Raw genomic sequence first — 11,977 nt, forward strand, 5'->3', positions numbered from 1 at the left:
AGTTTCCAACACACATTTACCTTGTTTAGACTTCTTTTCTGCCAAATATTTGGGACAATTCCTCTTCCAGGGTTCCTCTTGGTTGCAATGAAAACAAATTCCCTTTGCAGCCTTAGTCTTCTTGCCCTTTTGAGCAGCAACGGGATTAACTTTCCCCTGACTTCCCTTTTTTCTTCTACTTTTTTGTGTTGGAGGAAGAATGTCCACACTTTGTTCCAGAGGTTGAACCTCTATAGAAATTTTTGGAGGATGAAGCAACATTTACCGCATCCTTTTATTCCTTGACTTTCATCAAGGATTGGTATGTTTGCAGCTTATTAAGCAGAGTGGTCAGGTTATAGTCAAGCTTGTTCATAACAACGTTGCTACAGAACTATAGGAAACTTTCAGGCAAAGTTTCCGAGATGAAGCTAACTTGAATGGTCTCATCAATGACAGCTCGTTCATCTTTGCCACGTTGAAGTGGATCATCATGTTCAAAACATGTTCACAAACTAATGTCCCTTCTTTCAACCAGGCATTAAAGATATACTTGAGAGCATCATGCTTGAGTTGTGAGGAATGTTGTCCAAACATTCCCCTCAAGGACTCCACGATCTCACGGGCCATGAGCATGGATTCATGCTTCTTGGCTAAAATTTCAGATAAGCTGGCGTGGATATACACTCGGGCCTTTTCATTCACTTTGACCCTTCGCTCATATGCCTCCCGAACATTTCAGGTTGCATTGGCAGTTGGGATTTGAGGACACTTCTCAACTAGGACGAATCACAAGTCATCGATAATGAGTACATTATTAATAGTATTTTTCCAGCTTGTATAGTTATACAGTTTAACTTATCAGCGAAAAGTAGGTTTAAAGTAGCGCTCATCATTAATGAAATTACGGAAACCATACAATTTTTTTTATATTAGTTATTTGACGCATTACCCAAATAAACAACCAATAAATTTAGCAAAAATCTAGTGTACCCTATGTGACATCTATTTTGCAATGATGTTTCATGGGGAAGCCATCGTAGGGTGATCAATTACCTCTTCAATGAATTGAGATAATCTCAACTAATAATTACACCGGAATAACTCTTTTTCCTATAATTATTAGTCACCACTGTTTGGTCTAGAAAATCTTAACTTGCGTAACATTTTCTTATAAGTGTAACCCCTCATTTTAGATTGTAGAGTTCTGTTTCAATGAGCCAACCGTAAGGAAAAATCAATTGGGGCAAAAACTAAAGCAACCCTATCCATTTCTGGAGTTTGAGTAAAAAATCATGCAAATGCCATCCGTAGGGGACACAAGCAAAGGTGTCTCGAGGCCTAGCATGAAAGTTTACTTCAAACTAATGAAGGAGATTGTGGGATGTATTGATACACTTCCTTCTCCCACTTACTATAAACATTCTCTCCGTTCACCTTATTATTGACCTATGCAAACATCGCCCGTAGGGGGACACAAGCAAAGGTGCCTCGAGGTCGAGTATAGATATCACGATGTGAACTTTTAGAGAGAACATGAAAGGAAAAATGAAGAGTTCTGTCTCAATGAGCCAACCGTAAGGAAAAATCGATTGGGGCAAAAACTAAAGCAACCCTATCCATTTCTGGAGTTTGAGTAAAAAATCATGCGAATGCCATCCGTAGGGGACACAAGCAAAGGTGTCTCGAAGCCTAGCATGAAAGTTTACTTCAAAATAATGAAGGAGATTGTGGGATGTGTTGATACACTTCCTTCTCCCACTTACTATAAACATTCTCTCCGTTCACCTTATTATTGACCTATGCAAACATCGCCCGTAGAGGGACACAAGCAAAGGTGCCTCGAGGTCGAGTATAGATATCACGATATGAACTTTTAGGGAGAAACATGAAAGGAAAAATGAAGTATCATATACCCCATTTTCCTCCCACTTAGTGTTTTACTTAGGGTTGATTAACTTAGAAAATTCAGCTAATTAAGTTTATTAAGTGTTTTTTAACTTTTTCTAAAGTAATATTTACGTTGGATAGTTTAACAATGTTGATTATTGTTCATTAAACACTTCAACAAAATTTAATCATTCATTGCATGCTTGCAACAAATCTATCTAATTCACCTTTCGAGTCAGTTTTTAGGTAGAGGTGTTCCGTTTCTGTTAGCTTAAATATCCAGCCTAGACAAAATTGTCCTTAGACAGATACATTTCTTACAAATTTAATCTTTTATTCCAAATCAATTTAATCCTATTCAATTGAATTAAAAGATTAAGCCTATTTCAAATTGAATTAGAAAATTATTAAACATAGGTCTAATATGAAATCAATTTTAAACTATTTAAAACGATTTAACCTATGTTAGCATACAATTCCTATTACATTACATTACATACATAGCAATTATATATAAAAGTAATGAAAAAAATATATGTATCCATACATCTAAACTATATATTATAACAATTATGATATAAATGATGCATGAACATGCTTAATTTATCATATAATCTTATAATATAATATTTATATTGAAAAAAAACGATGCATGAATATATGTATATCCCATGGTGGGATTTTTCCTTATGACATACATTATTGACATATATTAAAATAAAATAATCATACATCAAATGCATAAATATAAAAGCATCAATTTGGACTGGGATTGGCTTCCTAAACCTTTAATTATATGAATATAACTATTATATTAATTTAATTAAACAAAAACAATTAAAAACTAAATTATTACAAAAAAAACTGAAGAAAACCGTTTGAATCGAACCGCCAGGGAGCCAAGCCACCAAATCAGAAGTTGAAACATGTGCGCCTCTTCAGAGTCGGAGCGTCACAATGCTTTTCGCCAGCATTGTGGTGTTGGCATCCTTTCAGTGCTTATCGTCATGCTACTCGCAACATCGTGATGCTCTACATAGTGTTGCAACACTATGGCTAGAGCATTGTGATGCTAAGACTTCTACCTTACAGCATTAGGCCAGTGTTGCAATGCTGAAACCGATGCTGTAAGGCAGAATACTTGCAGTTCTTTGCTCCATTCTTGCTCCATTTTCCACCAAATCGAAGTTAAAACTTGATCACGATCGACACAGACATCAAATACAGATTCGATAGCAAACAAATATGCCCAAAACAACAGGCCCTTTACATATTGAATCAAAATTGAACGACAGAAACTCTAAAACCAATCTCGAAAACATCCAAACGAGTAAACCACATTCAACATACATCTATGCAGAATCAAAATCCCACCATCATTATGTATTTCATTCGACCATCATTATGTATTTCATTCGAAAATTAAAAAATAGGACAAATATACTTGCTCTATTACTAATTGAAAGGATACGTGAGCACTCGTAGCGAAAACGGTCATGTCCTAGTTCTAATTTTGCAGAACATACAGAAAAACATGTAGGACGAATACAGGATATACATAACCTAATAAATATGCTTTTGTATAGAAATTAAAGAAGAAATAGAGATCCGAAAATCACATGCCATTGAAGAATAATCTCTTCACGGTTCCTCTCCAAATTCTAGAACACAATGAACTCTTCGATCACTAACGCCCAAAAACACAGCAGCAAATTTCCAATCAATTGCCACCACTACGTGGAGACCTTGGTATTCTCGGAGGGTAGAGAATCATTGAGAGTTTGTGGGTTTCAAGAATAATTTTGGTAGGGGAAGAATTTCTTGATATTTTAGAGCAAAATCACAACAATAACTCTACTAAAAGTTTGTACATTTTGTAAAAGGAAGATGAAGATGAAAAAAAACTCAACCTTTCCTCGTCCATATGTTAAATGAAGAGAAACTAATGGGGGGAGTTATCAAATAACTCTCTCCTTAATAATTTGATTATTAAATTAAATAGAACTTTAATTTAATTATATATATATATATATATATATATATATATCATATATCATATATCAAATACAACACATAACCTATAGTTCATATTATATCATATATAATATATCCTATAGTTTATTATTCTCTCGTTAACCTATGAATCAAATTCATATTGATATTTGAATCATATTCAAGTATTTATTTTTCTCTCAAATAAAACTTTATATTATAATGTATCATATACATTATATTAACTATATCTCATATAATTTTACATTTGTTTATAGGAAACAAACAAGTATATTCATCAGAAAAGAAAAAGACAGCCTTAGGGCAAGGGGTAGAGGGAAACCCTTCCCGAAAGACTAATATAAGAGGGCCTTCCGATTATTTATAATCATTGAAAGGTCGTAATTACAAAATAATTTTGTGTAATTAGTGCACCACCAAGAGGTCGTATGTTGAACAAAAGCCCAAAAAGAATCAAAATAAGAGAAAACCTACCTTCAAGAATTATGTTATTTCTTTCATTCCAAAGACACCAAAGAAGATCTTGAGTGGCACATCTCCAAAGAATCTTCTCTTTACCACTAAAAGCATGGTTGACAAGACCTTCTAGAAGCTAGACATCAACCTTTTTCAGAAGATAGCAAGTCTACCCAAAAATGCTAAAGACATTGGACCACCCTTTGGAGGCAAAATCACAATGTAAGAAAAGATGGTCCAAAGACTCCTCTTCTCTCATACAGAGGCTACAGATAGAGGGGGAGAGAGAGCTCATCGTAAGCTTCCTTTAAAATTCTCATGAGTATTGAGACTTCTATATGCAAGAGACCAAAGGAAGAATCTCACTTTTTTTAGAATTTTCAACTTCCACACATGATTAACCAATGGAAAAGTGTTGTGGGGAAGGTGTTTCGTCATCATTAAAAAAGGTAGCCTTAGTTGTAAACTTCCTAGAAACATCGATCTTCCACTGAAGTCTGTCAATGCCCCCTTGCGGAATCCAAGAGTGAAGGACCTATAAGAGCGCAACTACATCATCTAACTCTCTATAGAAAATGTTCCTTCTGAGGCCCAAATGCCTCGATTGATTTGAGGCACACCAGCAATCCGCCACCATCACCTCCTTCTTATAAGACAGGGCATAAATATTGGGAAACTTGAGAGCAAGGGGTTGACGATCACATCGATTACCTTCCCAAAAGCTAAAAGCTTTGCCATCTCCCAAGACAAAGTCAGTAAAGTACTTAAATTGATATTTATGTTTAAAATACTAGCCCAAAGTCTGTAAATTCTACCTTTTTTAAGAGGCTTGGTGAACCAGCCCTGATCCTCATTCCTATAAATAGCAACAATCACACGTCTCTAAAGGGCGTTTGAAAAAAGGAGCCAATCCTGAGGCCATCATATATAGTAGGTATTGGGGTGTATGCCCTAAAGCCTCGTAGTTTTATATTAGTTGAAATAATGGTTGATTAATTTTATATTACTTGTGCAATAATCCATTAACCTAAAATCCAAGGTTATCTAATGTAACTTAACATGTATGTGAAAACATACAGGTGGATCATGTTTAAGTGATAACCTAAATGGTCTGTAGTATATGGATAAGGTTGGGTGTCCTATCCTAGTAATACTACTGATACGGCCCGCTTTGTAGTTGTTACAATTATTGTAAAGTACTACAAATGATCTGATCCTGGTTATTCTTACGGAGACATGTGAGCGGGGATATCTTATACAAAAGAGTTTGTATAAAGACCGGACCATGAAATGTTAAGTCTCTCTTTATACGCCGTTGCTTGAAGATACTTATATTTCACGAGGATAACCATAGGTGACTTGACCTTAATCCTGAGTGAGTTGTGAACTCGTGCCTATAAGAGCGATCCTTTGATTTGTATGGGTGAGAATGGCCAGATTCGCCAACTCAATAAGTCTATCATTTTGGGGATTCGTCTGATTTGGGAGCTGGAAACACAGTTATACAAGAAGGAATTCATTCCTTCCCTATAGTTAGGGTAAAAAGATAAATTGCTCCCTTAAGGGCTGATTTCGGGGATTGAACAATGAGGCACCTCAATCTCTCCTAGCCCGAGAGGGGTTCGGTCATAGTTGAACTATGACTAATTGTTCATTAGAGGGATCAATGGTACTTAAGGAGTTAGATGTAATTATAGGGGGAAACGGTAATTTGACCTAACTATACTTACGAGCAATTTATGAAGGGTCAATGTGTTATTAATTGGTTATATCCAATGAACACATAAGTATATCTATAGTGCGAAGAGTTCAACTGTCGATCTTTAGTGGAGTGACCGATAGTTAATGAATGCTGATTAATTTGATTAAAAGAGTTTAATCAATTAATCTCATATCACTGGAGCTTCAATCTATAGGTCCATAACGTCCCCTCGTGAGCTCAGTGAGGACTGATGAGAATCAAATTAATTTTGATTTAATTTGAATTGTTCAAATTAATTAAAGGAAATTAATTATATAAGATACAATTAAATAGTGTACATTGATATATTATATAATTTTATGCGAGAAATAAATATTTGAATATGATTCAAATATTAATTCTATGAATATTATTCATATAAAATCTATATGTTAAAATTTAATGTGAATATGATTCATATTAAATTTATATAATTTTATGAGAAAAATAAATATTAATTGTATGAATATGATTCATATAAAATATATATGTTAAAATTTAATGTGCATATGATTCATATTAATTTTATATAGTTGTATGAGAGAAATAAATATTTGAATATAATTCAAATATTAATTATGTGAATATGATTCACATAGAAACAATATGTTATGATTAATATGAATATGATTCATATTAAATTTATATAGCTTGTTGAGAGGAGTTGTTATTTGAATGTGATTCAAATATTAATTTATATGAATGTGATTCATATAAAACTATGTGTTAAAATTAATATGAATATGATTCATATCAATATTTTAGGTTATTTGAGAGAATAATAAACTATGGTTTATGTTACATGTGATATAGCATATAGTTTGTATATATATTAAGTGGTCGATATATATATATATATATATATCGAATTCAAATTTTTTAATTTGAATTTGAATTTATTTATTATTAAAGGAGAAGGAGTTATAACTCCTCACCCTCTCTCACGTAAGAAATTATGTGTGGAGAGAGAAAGTACTCTCTCTCTCTGGTTATCCTTCTCTCCACGTTTTTTTTTTTGGCAGAAGAGTTTGGATAGAAGATTTCTCTCAATCATCTCCTTCCTTCTTCCAAAAATTAAGTGCAAGCCTATACCTCCGCACGATTCTCGTCCCTGAGAATAATGAGGAAGATCTTGTGGTGTTGTCTTCTTCATCATTGTTGCGTTGTGTTTGTGGGTGCAGGGTTCGTGAGATCGGGAGGATCAGTTTGTGTTCGTGCTACGAAGAGGAAACAAGAAGATATAGATCATCAAAGGTGAGTTATTTCTTAATCATTTCCTCTCTAATTTCACAATAGAAGCATGCTTAATAGGTTTTGTTTACCCTGTGTTTCATCCTCTAATTATTGTTCTGTAAAATCAAAATTGGGACACAATCTTTTTCACTGCGAGCATCCATCTACTCCTTCAGTAAGGAGAGAGGCCCAATTCCACTCAATAAGGTGAGAAAATGGTCGAGAGGAGTCTCCATCCCAAATAAAATCTCTAACGGTCTTTTCCAACCTATTGATAGTCTCGCTTTGTAGAGGTTTGCAAGTGTTGTAAACTGCTACAGATGGTAGATCCTAACCATTCATGTGGAGACGTGTGAGGAAGGGTGTCCTATACAAAGAGTTTGTATAAGACCTGGACCACGAGATGACTAGACTCTATATATAATGTCATTAATACTAGAGACTTGCATCTCACCTAAATGACCATAGGTGACACGACCTTAATCCTAAGTTTTTTGGGAACTTCTGCCTTTAAGAGCGGTTCTTTGATTAGTATGGGTGAGAATGGCCAGATTTCCAACTCAACATGCCTACCTTTTTGGGGACTTGTCTGATCTGGGAGCTAAGAACTCAATCCACAAGATGGAATTCACTCATTTCCCAAAGCAGGGATGAGTAGAGAGATTGCTCCCTTAAGGGCTGATTCTGGGGCTTGAACATAGTGGCCACAACTTCTTTTTGGAAGAGATGACTCAGTCATAGTATGACTTATGTTCATTAGAGGGATCAGTGGTACTTAAGGAGTTAGATATAACTATAGGGGCATAACGGTTATTGGCCGAGCTGTACTTACGAGCGATCTGTGAAGGATTGTCGCACTGCTGATTGGTTAAGATGGACATATAATATATTTGTGGTAAGAAGAGTTCAGCTGTCGCTCTTTAGTGGAGTGCCTGGCAGTTAACGGATGGTAGATCTCGTGACTAAAGAGTTTAAACAGTTATTCACATACCGTTGGAGCTTCGAGCTACAAGTCCATAAGGTCCCCTTGATAGCTCAATGGATTCAGTTGAGGATCAGTTCTTGGTGTTGATTTGAAATGTTCAAATTGACAAGAGGTATTTTGATTATATATGATATAATCGGTATGATGTATGAGATACATCTAGTGGAGGATTAATGTAAATGAGATTTACATTAAGTACCATGGAATAGAAAAAGAACTATGGTTTATATGTTTATGAGATAAAATATTAAAACTATAGGTTATAAATATAGTATGATAAGTTGGTTATCATTTATATTTATAATAATATTAATTATTGGATAATTAAACTTTTTCTCTAATAACCAATTGAGTGGGAGGTTATTGGTGGTTCATGGTAACCGTGAGATAAAAGGAAAATTGTTTTCCTAATTTTAGTAAGTTTTTACAAAGGTTGAAAAATTGTTTTTGAGATTTCTCTCTCGCAAAATGAATCTCACAGAGCTTGTCAAGTAAATACAAATTTAGTAAACGATAGCTTGACAAAAGGTAAATGATCATGTAGTGCTTGTAGGTGACAAACATGCTGTTAAACGATCGCTTAACTTTTGCTAGACGATAGCTTAGCTTTTGCTAAACGATTGGGCATCGACCTATACGATAGGTTTTAGCCATCTCCCACTTGCCCAATCATGTACACGATTGTTCTTTCTTCCTTTGTCTGCCTCATACCAAGTCCAAACAGAGCCCACCCTCTGAATTCTCACACCGAAAATACCAAGGTAGCCTTCTTGGTGGTGTCATACTCAACTCGACACCATCGAGGTTCTGTAGAGGTTGTTCGTGTTGCTGGGGTTTTCGTGATCGAGGCGATCGCAGAGTTCCAGTGTGCGGTGTTTGTGCTGGGGAGCGGTCGTGTTGTTCGAGCGTTCGAGGTTGCTGTGTTCGAGCGTTCGTGAGCAAGGAGCATGGAAACGAGTCGACAAACGTTTGTAGCTTTTCTCTTTGTTTCTTGTTGTATCATGTTGTATATTCTATATTGATTGCATAACAGTTTGTTTTATTTACGACTATAATTTGTAATGTTCATACATGATTGTAATTTGGAATGATCTATTTCGTTGCTCATGAAAATCCTCGGATTCGATTTCCTTCAATTGGTATCAGAGCCAGGTTGTTCTGATATTCCAAATTACAACTCTGTTTTGAACTTCATTTTTCAGTCGCGGTGGGTTCCTAAATTTGTGGTTAATTGTTTTCTACATTTGTTGAGAAGTTGATGAATGTTTTGGGTTTAATTGTTTTTTTTTTTTTTTTGTTAAAGCTTTCGGTAATTACAAAGTGTTAATTGTAAGGGTCCTTGTGTTTTTGGGCGTAATTCTCTTACAATCGAGTCTGTAATTCAAAGCACTTGAGTTCGTCGAGTCGTTCATGATGAAGCTTCGATGCATGGAGATGAAGTTCTCAACGAAGAAAAAGACCAAGCGTTGGTCGTATCGTGTAGCCTAAGGTAAACGATCGTTGGGATTTAACTAAGCGATCGTTTAGATTTTTCTAAACGATCGTTTAGCTAATGCTAAGTGTTGTTTGGTGGAATGCCACCGCAAAATGATATGCGATGTCTTAATCACGCTACTCGATGATATATGCGATGCTACAAAATTCACTGTAGAATGCCAATTAATGCGTTCATATAGTTTATGCATGTCACAAGTTTTCTTGCGATGAAACCAAGTATAATTCTACCGCGCGTTTCTCAAAATGATCCGAGATCGAACACGGGGATTTGCGATGCTAATGCGACAATGAAGTGACATATGCAACCGTAAACAAATTAAGATTGTGAGGTGCTGAAGAGTAAAATGTGATGATAAATGAACAAACAGGTAAATAAATTAGAAGTTGTGCAAGGTGTATGTGAGAGAATGCGATGGCAAGTCTTGTGGATAGAATCAGAGTGAGAATGGGTTTAGGGAAAAGAATGTCGCAAGTTTGTCAATCCTGTTAAGGACGCAACTAAGGTTCCGTCTTCCCTTAGCTTACACCTCTCGGTGATCGCCTGCATCACCATATCTCTATGATGATTAGGGATGAACGTTTTCGAACGCGTTATTTCCATCTCTAGAAATACTTCTTGCTTTAGTTAATGCATTCTATCAACCTTCTTTCGAGAGGTGGATTAGCATCTTCACTTCTGCTCTCGCAAGTGAAGATGCCATTGAGCATACGTTAAATAAACTTATCTGACTTCTTCAACATGGATTGACTTACTCGCTCAATCTTTCCCCCACACCCTAGAGGTTTAGTGACTCATGGTGAGAGAAATGGAAGATGAATGCGTTATGGTGAATAGAGAGATGAACATGAACATGATAATGATATTAACTGGTAAAGATAAAGCATTTGTTACAGAGATATGAATGAAAGAAAGGAAATGAACAACAATCGATGAACGGAAAGTAAGAACAATTGTGAGTAGCATGTCAATGTCTTGGCGCAGATCCTGATCAGAGCTATTTGCTTGCCGGCGTGATGGAGGAATGAGCTGGAGAACTTCCTTCTCAGGAGAGTTCTCGAGGGAAGAATGTCCCTTGCACAGAACTTCTTTTTGTCTCTTTTTCCGTGTGTTTTTTTTTTCTCTACTGAGTGTTGATATTGCTATTTATAGACTTTAGCACCTCTTGCGTTAGTGGTCCTGCTATGAAAAGTTAATTTTTCCTGTCGAGGCTTGGTGGGAATGTCCGCTCTGCTCCACATTCAATTTGTCAGGTCGTACATCAGAAAAGCTATACAATTTCAGAAATCCCCGAGAATGCGTTGATTTTTTTTGTCCATGAGCAATCGTCGCATGCGGTGATACCTGTTACTTGCAAAACAAAGATCTAGACATCCTTTTTGCCATCGCAATGCAGTCAGCGGGTGTGTTTCCGATACTTTTACAATCATTGCGTTTCTAAGCCAATTTTAATATGTTTGACGCAACTTTTCCTTCCTATTGCCGCATATTCTAAGTAAGATGATATAAATAACTTGTATTTCTACCAGTTATCACTAAGCGATGGGGTAAATCGTTTACTCTATCGCGTAGCGTTGGTTGCCCGATCACGTAGGCACTGGAGGTAGACGATCGTAGTAGGAGCACGTGATTCTCATCGTTTAGCAAAAGGCGTGCGCTAGATGATCGTGTAGCTAACAGGCTTCATTGCTTAGTTATTACCTACACGATCGCGTGTATATGATACAGAGGCATTAGCTAAATGATCGCTTAGGCGATGGTGCTTCACGACATCGTAGTCGTTTAGACGATTGCGAAAGGCGGGCGTTGTGTGGAGCATGCTAAGCGATCGTGTACCTCAGGCTTCATCGCCTAGTAAAAGGTACATGATCGTGTAGTAATAGCTAAACGATCAATTAGATTTTTCTGAACGATCGTGTAGTAATTGGTAAATGATCATTTAGCTCTGAGAGCATTGGTAAACGATAGAGAAAAGCGTTTGTTTTATGTGTAGACGATCGCGTGGATTTTAGTACACGATGGTTGGAGACATACTTTGCCCAAGCGGTTAAAGATCTGGTTCGCTTGTTTGAATCGGAGACTCCTTGTCTTTGTAATAGTTAGCTTTATTTTTTGTTTTTTAAGGCAATTTTGCCCAATTCATCAATATTGGTTTATTATACATGTGATGTATTGTGCTTATATG

Source organism: Benincasa hispida, chromosome 1 (genome assembly GCF_009727055.1).
Source record: "Benincasa hispida cultivar B227 chromosome 1, ASM972705v1, whole genome shotgun sequence".
NCBI classification, from domain to species: domain Eukaryota; kingdom Viridiplantae; phylum Streptophyta; class Magnoliopsida; order Cucurbitales; family Cucurbitaceae; genus Benincasa; species Benincasa hispida.